Genomic DNA, 24719 nt, shown 5'->3' on the forward strand with positions numbered 1-24719 from the left:
AGATGTTTCCAAACATGTTCTATCAACAAGCTGCCAGCAGAAGTGATGGATGTGGGTTCAATTTCAAATTTAAGACAGGTTTGGATCAGTACATTGGTGGGAATGTATGGAAGGCTATGGTCGATGTGACTAGGCTGAATAATTGTTTAGCACGGACTAGATGGGTTGAAGAATTTGACGTTGTGCAGTGCCTATGTGTGGCTGAGAAATTAGATTTACTGTATGTTACATAGAACATTGCAGCACAGTACAGGCCATTCAGCCCACAACAATGTGCCATCCCTTTTACCTATCTGACGATCAATCTAACCCCTTCTCTGTCACATACTGTACCCTTTGGAGTTTAGAAGAATGAGAGATGATCCCATTGAAAAATAGGGTACAAGATACAGTGTGGCCAAGTGGTTAAGGCATTGAACTAGCGATCTGAAGTCATGAGTTCGAACCCCAGCCGAAGCAGAGTGTTGTGTCCTCGAGCAAGTCACTTAACCACACATCGCTCCAGTCCACCCAGCTGAAAATGGGTACTGGCAAAAATGCTGGGGGTTTACTCGCGATAGACTGGCGTCCTCTCGTGATAGACTGGCGTCCTATCCGGGGGGGAGTCTCGTACTCTCAGTCACTTCACGCTACGGAAACCGGCATAAGCACCAGCCTGATGAGCCTGTAAGGCTCGGGACAGACTTTAACTTTTAACTTAACTGATTCTAACATAATAAGATACAGGTGAAAACTTTGTTTTGCAAGCAGTCCATACAGATCATATCAGCATTTCAGTGCATTGACGTAGTATAAGGAAAATTCAATGGACAAAAAGCAGAATAAAGTATTATGGTTACAGAGAAAGTATAGTACAGGTAAACAATAAGGTGTAAAGCCATGATGAGATAGACTGTGAGGTCAAGAGCCCATCTTGTACAAGGGATCCATTCAATGGTGTCAGTGAACAATACTACCTAGGGCGACATCTTCCAGATAGTCCACAGACCTGTTTCTTTCATCTCTTTAACATTTTCTCTTTATTTTAAATATGGTTCTGGTATTGATCTACTGTTTGAAGGTGTGTTTTCTGGCCAATTTAGTGATCTGATGCTTTGCTGTCTCCGATGAAGATTCCAGGAGGTGATAGGCCTCAAGGCCAAGAGGCTTAGTAATGGGGAGCGGGGCCCACGATTGACTCCATTTCTCACCAATTTTGCTAATTAAAGCATCGAGGAAGAATGAAACATCGAGGTGCGTGCAGAAGATAAGCGAGAGTTCAGCACCAGTCTCTTGCCCACTGCTGCCAAAGGAAGGCCCCTGCTTTTGAATGGTCTCTCTCTCTCTCTCTCTCTCTCTCCCTCAGTGCTGTTACATAGGAGCAGGAGTCAGCCTTCTGGCATGTTGAGCCTGCTCTGCCATTCAATAGTTCATGGCTGAACTGTCCACGGACTCATCTCCACCTACCTGCCTTTTTCCCATATTCCTTAATTCCCCTACTATGCAAAAATCTGTCCAACCTTGTCTTAAATATACAGTATTTACTGAGGTAGCCTCCACAGCTTCATTGGGCAGAGAATTCCACAAATCCACCACTCTCTGGGAAAAACAGTTCCTCCTCATCTCCATCCTAAATCTACTCCCCTGAATCTTGAGGCTAGGTCCCCTAGTTCCAATCTCACCTACTAGTGGAAACAACTTTCCTGCCTCTATCTTATCTATCCCTTTCATAATTTTATAGGTTTCTGTAAGATCTCCTCTCATTCTTCTGGATTCCAGCAAGTACAGTCCCAAGCGACTCACTCTCTCCTCACAGTCTAACTCCATTGTCTCTGGAATCAACCTGGTGAACCTCCTCTGCACCACCTCCAAAGCCAGTATATCCTTCCTCAAGTAAGGAGACCAGAACTGCACGCAGTACTCCAGGTGCAGTCTCACCAGTGCCCTGTTCAGTTACAGCATAACCTCCCTGCTCTTAAAATTCAATCCTTCTAGCAATGAAGGCCAACATTCCATTTGCCTTCTTGATAGCCTGCTGCACCTGCAAACCAACCTTTTGCGATTCATGCACAAGCACTCCAAGTCCCTCTGCACAACAGCATGCTGCAAATTTTTTTTACCATTTAAATAATAATCTGCTCTTTCATTTTTCCTTCCAAAGTGGATGATCTCGGATTTACCAACATTGTAGTCCATCTGCCAGACCCTTGCCCACTCATTAATCTACCTATATCTCTCTGCAGACTCAGTGTAACTTCTACACAATTTGCTTTTCCATTCAATTTAGTATCATCAGCAAACTTAGATACACTACACTCGGTCCCCTCTGTTGGAGGATGGTACTGAAGCTCTGAGTCTACAATGATGGATTGGACTGAAGTTTATTTGGACACTTTCAATCTTCTGTTTTTATATTTTGTGTTTTCACCTGTTCTTTCTTATTGCCATGTGTACGACTTGTTGTTTGTGTGTGTGTGTGTGTGTGTGGTGTGTGTGTGTGTGTGTGTGTGTGTGTGTGTGTGTGTGTGTGTGTGTGTGTGTGTGTGTGTGTGTGTGTGTGTGTGTGTGTGTGTGTGTACGGGGGGTGGGGGGTGTTGATGTTCTTAATGTCGCCTGAATGATTTGTTGTTTGTGCATTGGGGGGGGGGAAGGATTGTTTAATGTTCTTGTTGTCTTTTTACATAAGTTTTTTTGTGCATGGGGGGGGATTGTTGAGTTCTAGCTTCCACTTGTGCGATTGTTTTTCATGCATGGGGGGGGTGTTGATGTTCTTGTTGCCATTTGTGCAATTTGTTTACTTTGTGCGTGGGGTGGGGTTTTCTATTGAATGGCTTCACTGGTTTTCTTTGTTTCGTGGCTGTCTGGAGAAGGTGAATCTCACAGTTGTATACTGCATACACATTGATATTAAATATTCCTGTACCTTGCATGTTAGCAGTGGGATAGAAGCTGTCCTGAAGCCTGGCGGTTTGCGCTTTCAGATTTTTGTACCTTCTGCCTGATGGGAGAGGGAAGATGAAAGAATGTGCAGGGTAGGTGGGGATTTTGATAATGCTGGCTGCTTTACTCGAGCAGTTAGGGTATTGGATTCAGCTGGATCTCCACCCTGTTGACGTAATTTTCTAACTTCATCTCCACCTCTGCAAATTTTCAGAGTGTGGAGTGACTATTTCCTTCCAGCTTAAAGTTCTTCAGGCTCAATCAGGTACTCAGCAGCCAGCAGGCCTGTGACAATTTGTCTCAATTACCAGACAGAGCCATAGCTATTTTCAATTAACTAGATTATTTAATTCTGTGATTTACACCACAACTATCAATGGATTTAATTTACTGCGATTCAGTAGTAAGTGAAATATAATTTATGGCCAACTCATTTGGAAGTAAGAGAGAATTTTGAATCATTCTAACATTTATCAAATACACAACTGTAATGCAACATGAACTTGTTAATGAATGATTTAAAGAAGGAAGTGATTTTATATTGTAATGACACAGACGAGGAAATATTGCCACAGCAGAAAGAAAGGGAGATACATTTTCACAGCTTTTTTTAATCTTTCAGAGCTCTTTAGAGTCATTGAACACTACAGCACAGAAACAGGCCCTTTGGTCCATCTAGTCCATGCCGAATTATTAACTGGCCAAGTTCCATTGACTTGCACCAGGATCATAGGCCTCCATACCCCTTCCATCCATGTACCATCTAAAATTGTCTTAAATTTTGAAACCAAACCTGCATCCACCACTTTCACTGGCAGCTTGCTCCACACTCTCACTACTCTTTGAGTGGAGAAGTTCCTCCTCATGTTATAACCACATAACAATTACAGCACAGAAACAGGCCATTTCGGCCCTTCTAGTCTGTGCCGAACGCTTACTCTCACCTAGTCCCACCGACCTGCACTCAGCCCATAACCCTCCATTCCTTTCCTGTCCGTCTACCTATCCAAATTTTACTTTAAATGACAATATCGAACCCGCTTCTACCACTTTTACTGGAAGCTCGATCCACACAGCTACCATTCTCTGAGTAAAGAAATTCCCCCTCGTGTTACCCCTAAACTTTTGCCCCCTAACTCTCTACTCATGTCCTCTTGTTTGAATCTCCCCTACTCAGAATGGAAAAAGCCTATCCACGTCAACTTTATGTATCCCCCTCATAATTTTAAATACCTCTATCAAGTCCTCCCTCAACCTTCTACGCTCCAAAGAATAAAGACCTAACTTGTTCAACCTTTCTCTGTAACTTAGGTGCTGAAACCCAGGTAACGTTCTAATAAATCTCCTCTGAACTCTATTTTGTTGACATCTTTCCTATAATTTGGTGACCAGAACTGTACACAATGTTTTCCTTAAACATTCCAACTTTCACCCTGAACACACCTGTAGTTCTGCAAACACGAGAAAATCTGCAGATGTTGGAAATACAAGGCAACACACGCAAAATGCTGGAGGAACTGGGCAGTTCAGGCAGGTTCTATAGAAAAGTGTAAACAGTCAACGCTTTGGGCTGAGACCCTCCATCTGGATTGAGAAAGGACAAAGTTAGAATAAGAAGGTGGGGGAGGGGAAGAAGAAGTACAAGGTGGCAGGTGATAGGTGAACACTGGGGTGGGGAGTGAGTGAAGTAAAGAGCTGGGAAGTTGACTGGTGAAAGAGATAAGGGATTGGCAAAGGGGATCTGACAGGACAGGGTCCACGGAATAGAGGGAAGGTGGAGGAGTACTGAAGGGAGTTGATGGGCAGGTTAGGAGATAATGTGAGAGAGGGATTAAGTGTAAATACACAAAAAGATGCAGATTGGGAGACTGCTTCGCCGAGTGTCTTCACTCTGACCACCACAGAAAAGCAGGATCTCCTGGTAGCCACCCATTGTTAATTTACTTCACATTCCCATTCTGAAGTGTCAATCCATGGCCTCCTCTGCTGCCACAATGAAGCCACACTCAAGTTGGAGGAACAACACCTTATATTCTGTCTGGGTACCCTCCAACCTGATGGCATGAACATCGAATTCTTGAACTTCTGGCAATTGCACCTTCCCTCATCATTCCCCATTCCCATTTCCCTCTCTCACCTTATCTCCTTCCCTGCTGATCACGTCCCTCCAGTGCTCCTTTCCCTTCCCTTTTTTCCATGGTCTCCTACCCTCTCCCATCAGATTCAGATTCCCCCTCTCCAGTCCTTTATCTCTTACATCAATCAACTTCCCAACTCTTTACCCCCCTCCCTCTCTCCTGGTCTCACCTATCACCTGCCATCTACTTTTTCCTTCCCCCTCCCCACTTTCTTACTCTAACTATCTTTCTTTCCAGTCCTGATGAAGGGTCTCTGCCCAAAACACCAACTGTTAACTCTTTTCCATGGATGTTGCTTGGCCTGCTGAGTCCCTCCATCATTTTATGTGTGTGACCTCCAGTTCTAGTCTCACCCAAACTCCGTGGAAAAACCCTGCTTGGATTTATGCTATCCATACCTCTAAAAAATCGGTACTCCTTGACAAATCTCCGTTGCTTCTCCTATGCTCTAAGATCCTCAAGTCCGGACAACATCCTTGTAACATGGTTTCCTGAAAGTTGCATCATTGGAAGCCTGGGGGGGAGGGGGGGAATGAAGTCTCTTGTACATTGGTCAGGGTATTGAGTACAGAGGTTGGGGATGTTAACATTGCATTTGTTCAAGACTTTGGTGAACACGCATCAGGAAGTTGTGTTAGGTTTTGTTCACCCTGCTACGGGATAGATGTCATTAATTTGGAAAAAGTGCAGAGGAGATTTATGAGGATGTTGCTGGGACTGGAGGGACTGAGTTATGGAGAGAGGTTGAACATGTTGGGACATCTTTTTTATTGGAGGAGAATGAGGAGTGAACTTAGAGGCGTGTAAAATCACGAGGGACTTGGACAGGGTGAATGCCCATGGTTTTTTTCCCAGTGAAGAGGAATCAAGAACTCGAGGGCACTGATTTAAGATGACTAGGGAAAGGTTTAGCAGGAAAATGAGGGGCACCTTCTTCACCCGGATGGTGGTCAGTATATTGAGTGAGGGGTTCAGGCAGGTACCTTAACAACACTTACAAGGTAGTTCGAAAGGTACATGGATATAGAGGTTTAGAAAAGGGGTTCCCAACCTTTCTTTTTGCCATGGACCCTTTGCATTAATCGAGGGGTCTGTGGACTCCAGGATAGTAACTCCTAGTTCAGAGGGATATGGGCCAAATGCAGACAAATGGGACTATTTTGATGGGAATGTTGGTCAGTGAAGGGCATGCTTCTGCACTTTGTGACTCTAATAACTTCTGAGTAGAAAGGCTTCCTTGGCCTGTAACCATGCTACACTGCAGTTGAATCCTGCCATGCTCTCAGCCTGAAACGTCAACTGTACTTTTTGCCACAAATGCTGCCTGGCCTGCTGGGTTCCTCCAGCATTTTGCAATTTTTGCTAGGATTTCCTATCTGCAGATTTTCTCCTGTTTGTGCCAAGATTTGTTTCTCCATTGCCCTTTCTGTGCCATCAGGCAGGGATTATATGCCTGGCCTGTTTGCATAAGAGTGACTTTAAAACATCCATTGACCTCCTAGTTGTTCCAAGTTAACTTAGACCACTTGATAACAAATATCAGCATAGAAACAGGACTTCTTCAGCCCCTTGTACTTGCTCTACTAGGTAGTATGGTACCGTAATGATTTAAAGCACCAGGTGTAAGATCTGGGTTCAATTCTGACCAATGCCTGTAAGGAGTTTGTACATTCTCCTTGTGACTGTGTGGGTTTCCTCCAGATTCTCCGCTTTCCTCCCACATTCCAAAGATGTACAAGTTAGGATCTGTAAATTGTGGGGATGCTATATTGCCACCAGAACACAAGGTCTGCCCAAAGCACAACCATCGGACTGGGTTGGTCATTGTGTAAATGATGCATTTCTCTGTATGTTGCAATACTTCAATGTATACAGTACTGTGCAAAAGTCTTCGGCACATATATAGAGCTAGGGTGCCTAAGACCTTTTGCGCTGTTCTGCTGCTGCTGCAAAAAGAAATTTCATGACATATGTGAGTGATGAAAAACCTGATTTTGATCTGGGTCTCTATTATGGACTGAGAGTGGGAAGGGGGCAGGGAGAGGAGAATCATGGTTGGGAAAAGGGGAATGAAGAGGGGAGGGAGTGGGAAGCACCGGAGAGACATTTTGTAATGATCAATAAACTAAATGACTAGAATCAAATGACCTCACGTGGTGTCTCAGGGCTAGCTGTGACCGCACCTGAGCCACCCCCCATCCCTGACACTCCTTTTCTGCCACCTGTCCCACACCCCTCCCATGCTCACTCCACCCTCACCATTTCCAACAACCTTTGATCCCGCCAGACCCTTTCTCCATGCTATGTTGACAATTACAGCGCTGTCCAAAAGTCTCAGGCACCCTGCATGCAATATTCCAAGCATGGCCTCACCACCATCTTGTACATTGTAAAGATAAAGACAACAATTTGCTTTATTTCTCACACACAGTACTGTGCAAATGTCTTAGGCATATGCACGATTTAAAGCACCAGTTATAAGATCAGGGTTCAATTCTGACCGATGTCTGTAAGGAGTTTGCACATTTGTATATGTGCTTGTGACTTTATGGTCACTTAGCTATGGGATAGACGTGCTTTAGCTGAAAGAATGCACGGAAGATTCACAAGGATGTTACCAGGATTGAAGGGCTTGAGTTTTAATGGGAGACAAAATTGGCTGGGATCTTGACCCTGGGGTACAGGAGACTGAGGGGTGATCTGAATGATATTTGTAAAATAATGAAAGGCATTGGTAAGTGAATGCTTACAGTTTTTCTTTCCCCAAGATAGAGGAGTATAAAACTCGATGGCACAGATTTAACATTAAAGGGCGAAAGATTTAAAGACAGGTAATTTTTTCCACACAGAGGTCATTGGTATGTGGAAAGAGCTGCCAGAGGATGTCAAAGCCAAAGTAAAATTTATTATCAAAGTAGGTATATATCACCATATACTACCCTGAGATTCATTTTCTTGCAGGCATTTACAGAAAAATTATTAAAATAAAAAGAATGAAAAACTATACATAGACAAAGTCTGACAAAGAGCCAATGTGCGGAAGAAAACAAACAAATTTTGCAAATAAAAATATAATAGAATCATAGAATCATAAAGTAAAGCACAGAAACAGGCCCTTAGGATTACCTAGTCCACACCAAACCATTTAAGCATCCTAGTCCCTTCACCACTCCCCCATACTCCTACCATCCATATACCAGTCCAAACTTCCATTAAATGTTGGAATCAATCTCACATGCACCATTTGTGCTAGTAATTCATTCCACACTATTGAGAACATAAGTTGTAGAGTCCTTGAAAGTGAGCCAGCAGGTCTAGAATCAGTTCAACGAGGTGCTGGTTCAGGAGCCAGATGGTAATAACTGTTCCTGAACCTGGTGGTGTTGGACCTATGGGTGAGTACAGTTACATTTCAGAAACACTTGCATAGGAAAAGTTTCGAGCAAAGGCTCCCAACCTGGGCTCCACGGAACCCTTGCATAATGGTATTGGTCCAGGGCATAAAACAGGTTGGGAAGTCCTGGTTTAGACGGATGCAGTCCAAACACAGGCACATGGGATTAGCTCAGGTTGGCAACGTAGTTGGTAAGGAGAAGTTGGACTGAGAAATCTGTTTTCATGGCGGTATGGTTGTCCCCAGGTTCTACCACTCACCTACATACTTAGGATAACTTACATTAATCTATCAACCTGCGTGCCTTTGGGGGGAGGGAATGGAAGGAAACCAGAGCACTCAGAGAAACCCATGCACTTATAGAAAGCACAGCAAGCTCCATACAGACAGCCCCCAAAATCATGACTGAACCCCAGTCACTGCAACTGCGAAGCAATAGCTGTACTCCTATGAACCACTGTATACACAAGAGCAGTCAGACAAACGCAGACACAGAAGGTCAGTGGACAATCGCAGAGTTCTGGTTATCCTTCCAAAGACATCTCCCACCCTTTTCACCGTTGAAGGAACCTGAGGTAGGAGAGTGCAACAGGGTTGGGGAGAGAAGTTAGATATCTGAGATAGGAGACTGCAGGAGGGGTGGGGGGGGGGGCAAAAGATTGTGGTGATGGGACTCCTGCAATCAATCAATCAGCCATCCCTCATTCTAGTCAGTGACAGATACTTGCTTCTGGAATAAATCACTCACATGAGTTGTGCCTTGAGAAAAGAAGTAAGACAGAGATTTCTTGAACATTACTTGAGCTGGCTCATTTGCTGTGAATTTAAATGAGGCTATACCAAATGACCTTTAAGGTCCAAGTAGATTTGGGATTCTGTGTAAGTTTGTCCTTTTGATTATTAATCGTAAGTGACTGACTATGAATATTTTACTTTTGCCTCTCTTTCCTTCTCTCTACTTCGCTAGCAGCTCATTCCACACTCAAATCACCCTCTAACTGCAGAATTTCCCCCCTTTAAAAATTTCACCCTTCACCCTTAACCTAATTCTAGTCTCACCCCAAGCTCAGTGGAAAAAGCCTGCTTACATTAACTATATCTGTACCTTTATCAAGTCTCCCCTCATTCTCCTACGCTCCAGGAAATAAAGTCCTAACCTATTCAGCCTTTCCCTCTAGCTCGGGTACACACTGAGTGGCTACTTTATTATATACAGACGTGGAACTTGGTTTGGTTTTCTGTTTCTATGGCCTATCCACTTCAACATTTGATGTGTTATGTGTTCAGAGATGCTATACTGCACACCACTATTCTAATGTGTGGCTATTTGAGCTATGGTCTGCCTCAGGAATTGCTGCTGCAGTTCTACACTGCAGTCATTGAGTCTGTCCTGTGCACCTCCATCATTGTGTGGTTTGGAGCCGCCACCAAGCAGGATAGAACCAGACTACAGCGCACAGTGAGGACTGCCGAGCGCATCATTGGAGCCTCCCTGCCCTCTATTGTGGACCTGTACTCTTCCAGGTTGAAGAAGAGGGCGGGGAACATCATAAAGGACTCCTCCCATCCTGCGCACGGACTGTTTGATCTGCTTCCATCTGGTAGGCGCTTCAGATCCCTCCAGACTAAGACTAATAGGCACTGGAGAAGTTTTTTCCCTACTGCGGTCACTTTGCTGAACAGTTAACTGCCGGTTAACTGTCGGCTAACTATTACTTGGATTGCACTACCTGTATGTATAATCTATATTTTCATTTATACTTATCATTATTATTGTTATGAGCAGAGAGACAACATCTGCTGGAAGTAAATTCCTTGTATGTGCATAGGTACTTGGCGATTAAAGTCTGATTCTGATTCTGATTGTCGGCTTAAACCAGTCTGGCCCTTCTTCACTGACCTCTCTCATTAAACAAGGCATTTTTGCCCTCAGAACTGTCGTTCACTGAATGCTTTTTTTTGCACCATTCTCTGTAAACCCTAGAGACAGTTGTGCATTAAAATCTCAGTATATCAGCAGTTTCTGAGATACTCAAACCACCCCGTCCGACACCCACAGTCTTCCCACGGTCGAAGTCACGTTGGTCACATTTCTTCCCCATTCTGATGTTCGGTCTGAAAAACAACTGAACCTCTTGATGATCCCTGCATGATTTTATGCATTGAGTTGCTGCCACATATTTGAATTAACATGGTGTACAGGTGCACCTAACAAAGTGACGACCGAATGAATTACAACGGATAATTTGGTAACTTACAGAGTGGAGATCAGATGAAGGGAAGTTACAAACCCAGCAAAATCAGAATCAGCTTTAATATCTCCAGCGTATGTCGTGAAATAGGGTGGCAAGGTAGCATAGTGGTTAGCACAATGCTTTGCAGTACAGGTGACAACGGTTCAATTCCTGCCGCTGCCTCTAAGCAGTTTGCTTGTTCTTCCCGTGACGTGTGGGTTTCCTCCGGGGGCTGCGATTTCCTTCCACAATCCAAAGATGTACTGGTTAGAACGGTAACTAGTCATTGTAAAGTGCCCCGTGATTAGGCTAGGGGTTCAGCTCAAAGGGCCTGTTCTGCACCCTTTCCCGATAAATAGATGTGTTATTTTGTGGCAGAAGTGAAAGTGAAGGTTCTTGATGCTGATACAGAAACAGGGAGATGCTTCTCCAAACATCCTTCACCTAAATCAGTGCCAGAATTCTAAAATATTGTATCCAAGGGCCACCACTGTTACTTTGCAGATACTTGGTTAATTATCTGTGGTTCATTTGCAAGTCTGACCGAATGCTGGGACTGCAGTATAGCAGGGCACTGATGCTGCATACTTATTTCAACCTTAATTAACCTTCGAAGGAGTTCTTAACTCACGTGCCTCAGAGGATAAGTTCTAGGGATGATTGTACCGACAGATTAGGAAAGGAGACAAATTAAAGGGGTAAGGAAGATTATTGTAGAACAAAGCCCATTTAAAATATTCAGACAGTGAGATGACCACTGAAGATGAAAGTGCTTTTTATTTCTCACTTTCTCAATTTTAAGATCAAGGAGACCAATTTAGCAGAATTAATATTCTCCCAAAGTTACCATGACTGCGGAGAGCATAGTATATTAAATTGCTTTTCCAGGGCCAGGTTTGATTGTACATGCAATACAAGGTCCTGAGTTTTCATCGCCTGCCACTTTAATTTTTCAGCACAGTCCTACTCCCACTCTGGCTTGCCAATCTGTTAGTTTTATTTATTTATTTTTAAAATTATTTGGAGATACAGTGCAGAAGAGTTTCTTCAGGTCCAATCAGCTGCAATGCCCAGCAACCCTCCTATTTAACCCTAGTCTAATCACAGGACACTTTACAATCACCAATTAAGCTACTAATCAGTATGTCTTTGGGCCGTGGAGGGAAACCGGAATGCCCGGATGAAACCCACTCGCTCACGGGAAGGACGTATAATATAAACATCTTACAGAGGACACCAGAATTGAACTTCAAACACCAACACCCCAAGCTGTAATAGCGTTACGCTAAACACTATGCTACTGTGGCTCCCAGTGATACCACATGATCTTCCCAGTGGTTCTCAGCCTCACCTTCTGCTGAGGAACTCAGCAATCATCAGGTCTCAACTCAGCATTTTCCTCATTGTGTCAGAACCGGCCATTTCTGATTCAGAGTTCAAAATTAGTTTTTTTTCAAGGGATGTATTTGTCACCAGATTCATTTTCTTGCAAACGTTCGCAGCAGAACAGAGGAATACACCAGAGTCAATGACAAACTACGCACAAAGACTGACAAACAACCAATGTGCAAAAGATGACACACTGCGCAAATACAAAAAAACCCAAAATAAATAGTAAATAAATAACACTGAGAACTGAGAAATGAAGGCCATCCACTTATCACACTAACTCAGTAAATTTGGTAAGCTGTTAAGTTGCCTTTTTATTGTGTTAGTCTCAAGGGATCCTGCAGATGGAGGAAATCCTGAGCAACACATACAAAAATACGGGAGGAACTCAGGAAGTCAGTCTGCATCTATGGTGGGGAATAGACAGTCGATGATTCAGGGCAAGATCCTTCATCAGGACTGGGAAGATATCAGCAATATTGTCTCTGAAAATGTTTGAAGGATAAACAAACGAATACCTATGTCCCCTCCCAGGTCATCATCTGCAGGACTGAAGAACCAATAACAATTCTCTCCACTGTTCAAACCAAATCATCTGTATATCAGACACTTAAACTCATTATTGTACTAAGGTTATTTTGGGACTCTATATGCTGGATTGTTCTACAGTTCAAAGTAAATTTATTATCAAACTACATTTATGTCACCATATACATGTTCTTGTGAGCATTCTCAATAAATCAGTAGAAAAATTACCATAATAGAACCAACAAGAGACCACCCAACTCAGGCGTTCAACCAGAGTGCAGAAGACAAAAACTGTGCAAACACAAAAAAAATTAATAAGAATAAGTAAATAAGCAATAAATATTGAGAGCATAAGATAAAGAGTTCTAGAAAACTAGTCCATGGGTTGTGGGAATGGTTCAATGATGGGGCAAAGTGAAGCTGAGTGTCGTTATCCCCTTTGGTTCAGGAGCCTGATGGGTTGAGGGGTGACAACTGTTCCTGGACTGGTGGTGTGGGTCTTGAGGCTCCTGCACCTTCTTCCTGATGACAACAGCAGGAAGAAAGCATGGGCTTGGTTGTGGGCATCCCTGATGATGACATGTGCTGTGTGTGACTATGTATACTGTGTCTTGTACCTTGTCCCCTGAGGATTTAACTGTGTGCATGTGTATGGCTGAATGACAATAAACTTGACCATTGTCCTAGGAACGGATTGCTAGGTGGACTGATGTATTGATTAAATTGTGCCTTCAAAGCCTCCTTAAAGGGGGAGAGGGCAGTGTAGCGTAGTGGTTAGTGTAACACTATTAGAGTGCCAGCAACCTAGGTTCAATTCCTGCTGCTATCTGCAAGAAGTTTCTCTGTTCTTCTCATAACGTGTGGATTTCAGCCGGGAGCTGCGGTTTCTTCCCACGTTCCAAAGATGTATGGGATAGTGGGTTAATTGTTCACGTGAGTGCAATTGGGTGGCACTGGCTCGTTGGGTCAGAGGGGCCAGCTACAGTGCTGTATCTCTAAGTTAAAAACTAATCTGTAAAGCAAACTTTAAAATTGTTCTGGCTTCCACCCCCTTCCTGTCCAGGCCAGAAATGCTGACTGTTTATTCTTCTCTGTAGATGCTGCCTGACTCATTGAGTTCCTCCAGCACTTCAAAGTCAAAGTAATTTTATTACTAATGCATGTATATGAACCCATGATCACTACTTCACTACTTTTTAGCACTACTTATTTCATTTAACTTTTTAATATAAATGTATACGCATTCCTTACTGTAATTCAGTTTTTCTTATTGTGTATTGCATAACAATGAATTTCATGGCATTTGATGGTGATATTGCACCTGATTCTGATACTACCTGTGATTCATTTTCTTGTGGCCATTCAGAGTAAATACAAAGAAACACAATAGAATGAAACAAAATGGACAACCAACCAATCGTGCAAGTAGAAGAAACTAAATAATAATAATGATAAAATAAATAATATTGAGAACTCGAGTTGTAGAGTTTGTGTTACATTAACTTTGAAACATCCCCTCTGAATTCAGGCCTCTCTGGTCCATGTCCATTCCGAGTGGAGGAAGGGCATTCAGTATGCAACTGGAACCTCCCTGCCGAATCCGTGAGAAATTCTGTTGTCCTCCCACTGGCTTCATCAGTCGCCTCAGAAATCATAAACCCAGATCAAATCATAGAGTCACAGAATCAGGTCCTTCAGCCCATTACCTCCATGCTGAAATGTTTTTCTACCTAATCCCATTGACCCACACCTAGGCCATCGTCTTCCATATTGCTGCCATCCACGTACTTATCCTAACATCTCTTAAATGTTGTAATTGAACCCGCATCCACCATTTCCGCTGTCAGTTCATTCCATACTCCCACCAGCATTTTAGTGATGAAGTTCCCCTCAGATTTCAGTTAAGTATTTCACCTTTCATCCCTAACCAATGACCTCTAATTCTAGTTTCAACCAACCTCAGTGGAAAAAGCCTGCTTGCATTTACCCTATCTGTACCCCTCATGATTTTCCATATTTACTACTACTGAAAGCAATGGCAAACCATGTCTGTAGAAAAATTTGTCTAGAGCAATCATGGTCATGGAAAGACCACGATCACTCACGTCATTTGACATGGCACATAACAAATTAATGGATGCGTGTATGTATGTATGTATGTATTTATTTATTTATTATTGGTATTATTATTATTTATTTCTTTTCTTTGCATTTGCAGTTTTTGTGTGCAGTTTTTCATTGATTCTATCGTATTTCTTTGTTCTACCATGAATGACTGCAAGCAAGCAAATCTCAGGGCAGTAGATTGTGACATGTACTGACTTTGATAATAAATTTACTTTGAACTGGTTTCTGGGCTAAAAACTATGATTTTGAATGCCGTGTGAAAAGAAAGCAAAATCTCTCAGATGCTGGATAGGTAAAATATAAAATAAAACACTGGAAATATGTACAGTGTCAGAGAGTACCTGCAGAGAAAGAAACAAAGTCGATATTTCATCTCCATTAACTTCATCCCCAGTTGAAAACTGAACATGCAAAGTTGTTGTGTCAGGGCATTATGATGTTATTGTTCAGTTCTGCTGACTGGGGATAGATTTCTGGCAAAATATGTTCTGACGAGAGCTCTGTTTAATCACCCTTTGTCTTCTCTGCTCAAAGTAGAGCTTTATCATGTAAAGAAGTTCTACACAGTACAACTAGTTCAACATACTTAACCATTGCATGGGTTGTCAAGACAAGAAGAAGCACAATTAGAACTAGGGAGGAGGGAATTGTATAAAAATTTGTTCACAACTTTGGGACATTACCGCCAGTGTTGAACCATAGAAAACATCGAGTTGCATAACAGATTGGTATGGCAACAACTTTGCATGTGACAGCAAGAAAGAACAGAGTTTGGGATACAGATCAACACATCATGGAAACCACCTTCCCCTCCATGGACTCTATCAATACTTCTCAGTACCACTGTGAAGCAGCCAACATGACTGAAGACCCCATCCACTTTGGATATTCAGAATCAAGTTTAAAATCAGATGTCGTGAAATTTGCTGTTTTGCAGCAGCAGTACATTGCAATACATAATAAAAAACTATAAATTACAAGAAGTAATGCAAAAAAGCGAGGAAAAAATAGTAAGGTAGTGTTCATTTGGAATTCAGATGACAAAGGGGAAGAAGTTGTTCTGGGAAAATGTTAAGTGTATGTCTTCAGGCTCCTGTACTTCCTCCTTGATGGTCGATGCAATGCTCCTCAGACAGGATGAAGAGGTCAATACTCCCCAATGCCATTAGGCTTTACAATTCAACTGCCAGGACTTAAGAACTTTTTTAAAGCTATTATTAATGCTTTTTGAGTTAGTGATTTAGATGCATATCATATTATTACTGAGTTAAGTATTGTATGTAATGAGTTTTTGCTACAACAAGTGTATGGGACATTGGAAAAAATGTTGAATTTCCCCATGGGGATGAATAAAGTATCTATCTATCTATCTATCTATCTATCTATCTATCAATGAGGAGAGGGCATGTCCTGGGTGATAGGGTCCTTAATGATGGATGCTGCCTTTTTGAGCCATCACCTTTTGAAGGTGTCCTTGATGCTGGGGAGACTAGTGCCCATGATGGAGCTGGCTGAGTTTACAACGTTCTGCAGATTTTTCCGATCCTGTGCAGCGGCCCCTCCATATCAAATGGTGATGCAACCCATTTGAATGCTCTCCACAGTACATCTGAAGAAATTTGCGAGTGCCTTTAGTGACATACCATGCTCCTCCAACTTGTAATGAAATACAGCCTTCTTAGTAATTGCATCAATATGTTGTTCTCAGGATAGATTCTCAGATACGTGGTTACCCAGGAACTTGAAAATGTTCACCCTTTCCCCTGCTGATTCCTTGATAAGGACGAGAATGTGTTCCTTCAACTTCTCCTTCCTTAAGTCCACAATCAATTCCTTAGTCTTACTGACTCTGAGTGCAAGGATATTCTCTCTTCTCCCCCTTCCCATCAGGCAGAGATATGAAAGCTTGAAAGCACACAACAGCAGTCTCAAGGACAGCTTCTACCCAGCTATTATAAGACTATTGAATGGTTCACTGTTGTAATAAGCTGGACCCTTTATCTCACAATCTACTTTGTTATGATCTTGCACCTTCTTGTTTACACCTGTACTGCATTTCCTTGGTAGCTGTTACACTTCATTCTGCATTCTGTTATTGTTTTACCTTGTTCTACCTCAATGCACTATGCAATGATTTGATCTGTATGAACTCTGTGCACGACAAGCTTTTCATTGTTTTTTGGACAACAATAAATCAATTCCATTTCCAATTCATTGTTCCTGAGCTGAGAGCCAGTTAAGATAATAATAAAATTGCTGGCCTTGGAAATGGTCCAGAGGAGGTTCAGAACAATGATCTCAGGAATCATCCCAGGCTTAACTTATGAGGAATGTTTGATGTCTTTGGGCCTGTATTTGATGCAGTTCAGAAAGATGAGGTGGGATTTCATTGAAAACTAACGGAACTGCAAAGGCCTTGATAGAGTGGATGTGAAGAGCAGCCATAAGTAGGTGAGTCTAGGACCACAGGGCACAGCTTCAGAATAAAGGAACATCCCTTCAAAACTGAACTGAGAAGGAATTTCTTCAGTCAGAAGATGGTGATCTTGTGGAATTTATTGTCACAAAATGCTGTGGATGCCAATCAGCCATATTTGAAAGGCGGAGCAGACTCGATGTGCCACTTGGGTTAATTCTACTCCTGTATCTTATCGTCTTACGTGATTGGAATACTGATGAAGGGTGTCAAAGTGAAACATCGATTGTCTATTTTCCTCCACAAATGCTGTCTGACCCACTGAGTACTGCCAGCTTTTGTTCTTTCACAAAAAGGACAAAGTGGATGCACGTGTCAGAAGAATATCAGTGGACCAGATGTTTTATGATAATCTTGTAGTTTCACAGCTCTTATCATTGATTTTTAATTCTTTAAATTCTGGTTACATTTATTTACATTCCCAAACCACCATGGTGGAATCAGACATTTCTCTGAAGCACTGGCCCAGAACTTCAGCTGCTAACCTAACGAAGCAAAAATAATTTGCTGAGGTGCCAAGAACCAGGTTCAAAATAAGCAGGTGACTCTTCAGGACAATGGTGAGAAGCTTTCTCAGTTCAGGGAGTATCTATGGAGGGAAGTGCATAGTTGATGTTCTGGACTGCGAACCCTCATCAGGATTGGAAAGAAAGCGGGCAGAAGCCAGAGTAAAAAGGTAGAGCACCATACGCAAAATTCCTGGAGCAACTCAGCAGGCCAGGCAGCATGGATAGAGGAGAATAAGCAGTCAACATTTCTGGCTGAGGCCCTTCTCTTATGAAGCAGCCTAACCTGCTGAGATCCTCCGGCATTTTGTGTGCGTTGCTCAAGATTTCCAGCATCTGCAGAATCCTTTGTGTTTATAAAAAAAGGTATTGGGAGGGAGAGGAGCACAAGCTGGCAGGTGATATCTACCTTGCAGCTCCTTCTGCTCTCCATAACATCCCATTCTGGCCTCTACCCTCTTCCTTTCCAGTCCCAATGAAGGGTTTCAGCCCAAAACATCGACAACACATTTTCCTTGATAGATGCTACCTGACCCACTGCATTCCTCCTGCATTCTGTGTGTCCGTCACTCAAGCATTTCCAGCATCTGCAGAATCACTTCAAGTCAAGTCGTCACTTTTTATTGTCATTTCTACCATAACTGCTGGTACAGTACACAGTAAAAATGGGACAACTTTTTTCAGGACCATGGTGCTACATGAAACAATACAAAAACTACACTGAACTACATAAAAACAACACAGAAAAAAAAAAAGCTACACTAGACTACAGACCTAGGACTGCATAAAGTGCACAAAACAGTGCAGGACTTGGGTCTCTGAGAAGATTCCTTCCCTAGTAGAGGTGAACCTTTGGAACTCTCAACCTAAGAGGCCCGTGGAGGACCAGTCTCTGACCATCTTCAGGACAGAGACCATCAGTTGCTTGGATTTTAAGGGACACAAAGGATATGCTTCCACTGTATTGCTGTAAGACTATTGAATGGTTCTCTAGAATGGTAAAAAGGACTCTTGACCTTATAGTCTTCCTTGTTAGGTTATTGCACATTATTGTGTTTTCGCACTGCACTTTCTATGTAGCTGCTGTCCTTTATTCTGTATTATAATTGACTTAACTTGTTCTTTCTCAATGTCCTGTATGAAAAGTATGGGAGACAAGCTTCTTGCTGTACCTCAGTACACGTGACAATAACAGACCAATTCTAGTATGGGTTGGTAGATGGAAGTAATGCTGATACAGAGTTATTGTAGTGCAAAGAGGGTTTAGAAAACATAGAAAACCTACAGCACAATACAGGCCCTTCGGTCCACAAAGTTGTGCCAAACATGTCCCTACCTTAGAAATTACTAGGCTTACTCAGTAGCCCTCTATTTTTCTAAGCTCCATTTACCTTATCAAATGTCTCTTAAAAGACCCTATCGTATCCACCTCCACCACTGTTGCTGGCAGCCCATTCCATGCACTCACCACTCTCTGAATAAAAACCTACCCCTGACATCTCCTCTGTACCTACTCCCCAGAACCTTAAACCTGTGTCCTCTTGTGGCAACCATTTCAGACATGGGAAAAAGCCTCTGACTATCCACACGATCAATGCCTCTCATCATCTTATACACCTCTATCAGGTCACCTCTCATCCTCTGTCGCTCCAAGGAGAAAAGGCCGAGTTCACTCAACCTATTCTCATAAGGCATGTTCCCCAATCCAGGAACATCCTTGTAAATCTCCTCTGCACCCTTTCTATGGTTTCCACATCCTTCCTGTAGTGAGGCAACCAGAACTGTGCTGGGTATGAGGGGACAAATGTATCCACCAGCTTTGTCTTTCCTGATGGCAGAGTTCATGGGTTCAATTTCCTACCAAATATGGTGAAAATAGCAACTTTAAATCAATTGTCTAGGTTTCTGCACACAGCTGAACTAATTTAACTATTGTTCCACCTTTGTTGTTCAATTGCTAAGTCGAGTCCGACTCTTTGTGACCTCATGGACTCCTGCACACTAAGCCTTCTTGTTGGAAACTGCCTCTCTAAGATCCCCCAAGGTCATACACCTTGTCTGAGTAATATTATCTATCCATCGTAGCCTCTGTCGACCTCTCCTTCTTTTACCTTCTGTTTTACTGAACTTGAGAGTCTTCTCCAAGAAATCCTGTCTTCTCATGCTGCGGCCAAAATATTTGAGGTTTTGTCTCATTATCAAGCCTCCCAGTGAGCAGTCTGGCTGTATTTCTTCAAGTATTGACTTGTTGGGCTGTCTTGCTGCCCAACAAACTCTGCACACTTTCCTCCAGCATCCAAGTTCAAAGGGATTGATCCTTTTGTATTCAGCCTTACTATTAGTCCAGCTCTCACAGCCATACATCACAACTGGAAATACCATAGACTTGACTATATGGATCTTCGTACACAATGTTATGTATCTGCTCTTCAGTATTTTATCTACATTTGCCATTGTTGCCCTCCCCAGAAGTAGCACTGCTTAGTTTCATGGCTACAGTTACCACCTATAGAAATCTTTGAACTGAGGAAGACAAATTCCGTCACTGCCTCCCTTTCCATTTATTACCACGGAGTAAATAGGGCTGGTCGATATTATCTTGGTTTTCTTAATATTGAGCAACAAGCCAGCTTTTGCACCTCCTTCTTTCACTTTGATTAGAAGCTTCCTCGGATCCTCCAACTTTCAGCCATCAGAGAAATATCATCTGCGTATCTGAGGTTGTTAATATTCCGTCCGGCAATGCTGGTCTAGAGGACTCAAATGTGGGAATTAAAATTGCAGGACGAAATATTAACAAGCTCAGATATGCAGATGATTCTGCTCTAATTGTTCCACCTTGCTATTACCAAATGCAGAGAAGGTCAGTTGTGCTTTTATACTATTAAATAAAAATAATTTGTGTATCTCTGTTTATTATTGCGACCGAAGTATATCATTTTGCAAGCCACTCATACAGATCATTTCATCACATCAGTGCATTGAGGTAGTACAAGGGAAAATAATAACAGAATACAGAATAAAGTGTTACAGTTAAAGAGCAAAGCCATGCAAGGAACAAATATGAAGCAGATTGATAGATCAAAAATTCACCCTATTGAGTAATATTCTTTAAAGTATATCAACTAAGTCCAGTTCCTGGCCTTCCCCTGTGGCTTAGCTACTAAACCTGGCAGAAGCATTTCTACTGACGGGAGAAGAGGTAAAGGTGGAATACTGGCGCCTTAACACAAGTCACTTTGGGCAGATGGGGCTTGTCAGTTGTGGTTGGCAGGTCATCTAAGAGAAGGAAAACTCTGATCTCAAACCTCCACCGCCTTGTTGCTATACACACTCATGAGGAAAGCTTTGGGAGTGAACCGCAAAGGAACAAATCCAGAGCTGGAGTCCCTAAGGCGAGTTCCACACTGACTGGCAACTTCTGCAGCACTGCTCATGCCAAACCGTATCGGTCTCTGCCGTTCCTTTGGGTTCATCAGCTGCGTGGAGAGAGGGGAGTCTGCTGCGTGGGCACCAGCTTGCTCTCCATATTGTACTGCCCTGGCTTGTGTATCGAGACAACCAGGACGCAACGTCCATAGTCAACCCTGACTGACTGAGACCTCATTCATTTAATATCCTTGACACATCAAGAATATATCCTTGAAATACATTTATATCAAGGACCAAGCAACAAGAAGCACAGAGTGGAGTCCATGAAGAGGAGGCTGATTTCTATGGTGTTTCAAATTTTGTGTTTCTGCTTGCTTAGTCAAAAACTCAAACTCACAGTAAATTTATTTTTAAAGTACGTATATGCTACCATATAATTCAAAATGCAGAGTAAATATATTATCAACATACTGTACATATATGTCACCACACACGACCTTGAGATTCGCTTACTTGTGGGCATTCACAGTAAAACAAAGAAATACGATATGACCTGTGAAAAACTAGACACAAAGACTGACAAACAACCAACATGCAAAAGAAGGGAATCAGTGCAAATACTAAAAATCAACTGATAATAATAATATTAAATAAATAATACTGGGAACGTGGGTTATAGAACCCTTAAATGTGAGGGTTGTGGAATCGGTTTTGTGCTGAGGTGACTGATGTTATCCATATTGGTTCAGGAGTCTAATGGTTGAAGGGTAATAACTGTTTCTGAACCTGGTGGTGCGATATACCACTCGAGATTCATTTCTTGCAGGCGTTTACAGGAAAGTAAATAGAAATACAGGGGATTTAGTGAAGAGGTTGGGGAAGAGCTGGATGCTTTGGCATCCCTTCTCTTGCTTATATCTCTCACACTGGAAAACCCTGGCAACGTGCCACCCTGATCAGTCGCGGGGAATCATCGAGGTGACAGGAGAAGCTTTGTTCTTCCATTTGTGAGTGATTATTCCAAGTTTCACTGAAGGTTAGCTACCTAATCTGGTACTTGACATGCAAAGGGAAATGTTAAGACGTGAGAAGAATTTTTGTCAACTGCGATCTGTACTTCACTTGATACTTACATGGATTGTGAATGGGAGAGGGACACGAGTTCATCAGAGCCACATACAAAGTACATTGTCTGCCATTCGATGAGTTCCTAGATAATCCCTAATGTTACATCACATACCCACATTTTCAAAGTATCCTGCAAAGTTTTTCTTGAAAGCAGTATTCTTTTACTTTAGAGATACAGTGTGGAACAGGCCCTCCCAGGCCAATGAGCTGCGCTGACCAGCAGCACACCTATTTAACACAAGTTTAATCAAATTAACATTACCAACTGAACCAAATTGCAACATATTTAACACTCTGTTATAATTTTCATTTTACTCCGTGGAAGATTTTGGAAGATTCTGGAGATGGTCAAGGGCAGGTGACAGAACCATGGCCTCACAGCGCAAGAGATCTGGGTGCAATCTCAACACTGGGATCTGTTTGTGTGGAGTTTGCACGTTCTCCCTGAAACCATGTGGTTTCCTACCATATCCCAAAAACATAGTGGTTGCTAGGATAATTGGGCACAGTATATTGTATAGGTAGAATCTGGCTGTCGGGAGGTGTGGAGAGTAAATTGAGAACTTTGAGTGAGGGATAGTTGTAAGACTGGAGTAAATATTTTACATTCTATTCAGAGTATTTCTGTATGGGGTAATCTGTGCTTGAAGGCCAGTGTAGAATAGATGGCCCAAAGGGCCTGCACATCATCCTTGGGCAAGGCGTATCACCTGCTTAGCCTCCCCCAATCAGGGTCACATGACTGATGCCAGCCTGACAATCTCTGATTATGGATGGGGGTCACCCAGCCATGTAAAGACACTGCCCAGAAGGCGGCAACAGCAAACCGCTTCCATAGAAGAATTTGCCAAGAACAATCATAGCCGTGGACAGATCGAAGTCCTTAATTGCCCACGTCATACGACATGACACAAAATGATGCTGAGTACCTCTACACACAGCGGCCACTTTACTATGTATCTTCTCTGCCTAATCAAGTGTATGTTAATAGTGTTCTGCTATTTCAGCCCATCCACTTCAAGGTTCGACGTGTTGTCATTCGGAGGCGCTCTTCTGCACACCACTGTTGTAACGTGTGGTTATTCGAGTTACTGTCACCTTCCCATCAGCTCGAACCAGTCTGGCCGTTCTCCTCTGACCTCTCTCATTAACAAGGTTCTTTCCCCCACAGAACAGCCACTCATTGGATGTCTCTTTTGTTTCTTGCACCATTCTCTGTAAACTCTAGAGACTGTTGTGCATGAAAATCCCAGGAGATCCGCAGTTTCTGAGATACCTCAACCACCCTGCCTGGCACCAACAATCAATCCACGGTCAAACTTATTTAAGTCTTATTTCTTCCCCATTGTGATGTTTGGTCTGAACAGCAACTGAACCTTCTGACCATGTCTGCATGCTTTTGTGCATGGAGTTACAGCCACGTGATTGGCTGATTAGATAATTGTATTAAAGTGCAGGTATACAGGTGGACCTATAAAGTGGCCACTGAGTGTATATGACTCTATAACACACTGTCCCAGGAGCAAGGACATTATACAATCATAAAATAATGCAGCCAAACTTGCTTCTCATTAACATATAGAAATGCTCTGCTTGTAGGTGCACCATTCAATTTACATTGAAAGAAAAGCCTACCTTCTCATGGGGTATCAGTTAAATTGAACTGCAGAAATAGAAATAATCTTGCAATTTTGCTCTCAGTACTGTTCCCAGTTTCATGCTCTGTCAGAATTCATTGCCCCAAGTACTTTACTTTTGAACTTTCCAAGAAACCTATGGCTACACATTACATTGTGTATAAGATGATGAGAGGCATTGATCGTGTGGATAGTCAGAAGCTTTTTCCCAGGGCTGAAATGGCTAGCATGAGAGGGCACAGTTCTAAGGTGCTTGGAAGTAGGTACAGAGGAGATGTCAGGGGTAAGTTTTTTACACAGAGAGTGGTGAGTGCGTGGAATGGGCTGCTGGCAATGCTGGTGGATGTGGATAGGACAGGGTCTTTTAAGAGACCCCTGGATAGGTACATGGAGCTTAGAAAATAGAGGGCTATGGGTAACCCTAGGTAATTTCTAAATTAAGTACATGTTCAGCACAGCATTGTGGGCCAAAGGTCCTATATTGTGCTGTAGGTTTTCTATGTTCTAATCGCCCAGATTTGGAACATGACTGTCTGCAGATGGATCTGCACTGTAGAAATGGGACAGTCACCCACTGGTATCGGTACTACCGGGGACAAATCTGCCCTCTCATCTGGACGCAAGACTATAACATGATAAGATGTGGGAACAGAATTAAGCCACTTGGCCCATCGAGTCTGCTGTGCCATTCCTGATTTATTATCCCTCTCAATCATATTCTCCTGCCTCCTCCCTGTAACCTTTGATGCCCTACTAGTCAAGAACCTATCAACCTCCACTTTGAAAATACCCAATAACTTGGCTTCCACAATCATATGTGGAAATGAATTCCACAGATTCACTGCCCTCTGGCTGAAGAAATTCCCCCTTA

At 42.6% G+C, this 24719-nt stretch overlaps 1 protein-coding gene across 1 annotated transcript in view; it reads right to left on the reverse strand.

Moving 5' to 3' along the window:
* LOC140726138 (dedicator of cytokinesis protein 2-like) overlaps window positions 1–24719 on the reverse strand; it is a 1234790-nt gene that overhangs the window by 191205 nt on the left and 1018866 nt on the right. The gene's annotated exons all lie outside the window — the stretch shown is intronic.

This window comes from Hemitrygon akajei, chromosome 4, assembly GCF_048418815.1.
Source record: "Hemitrygon akajei chromosome 4, sHemAka1.3, whole genome shotgun sequence".
NCBI lineage: Eukaryota > Metazoa > Chordata > Chondrichthyes > Myliobatiformes > Dasyatidae > Hemitrygon > Hemitrygon akajei.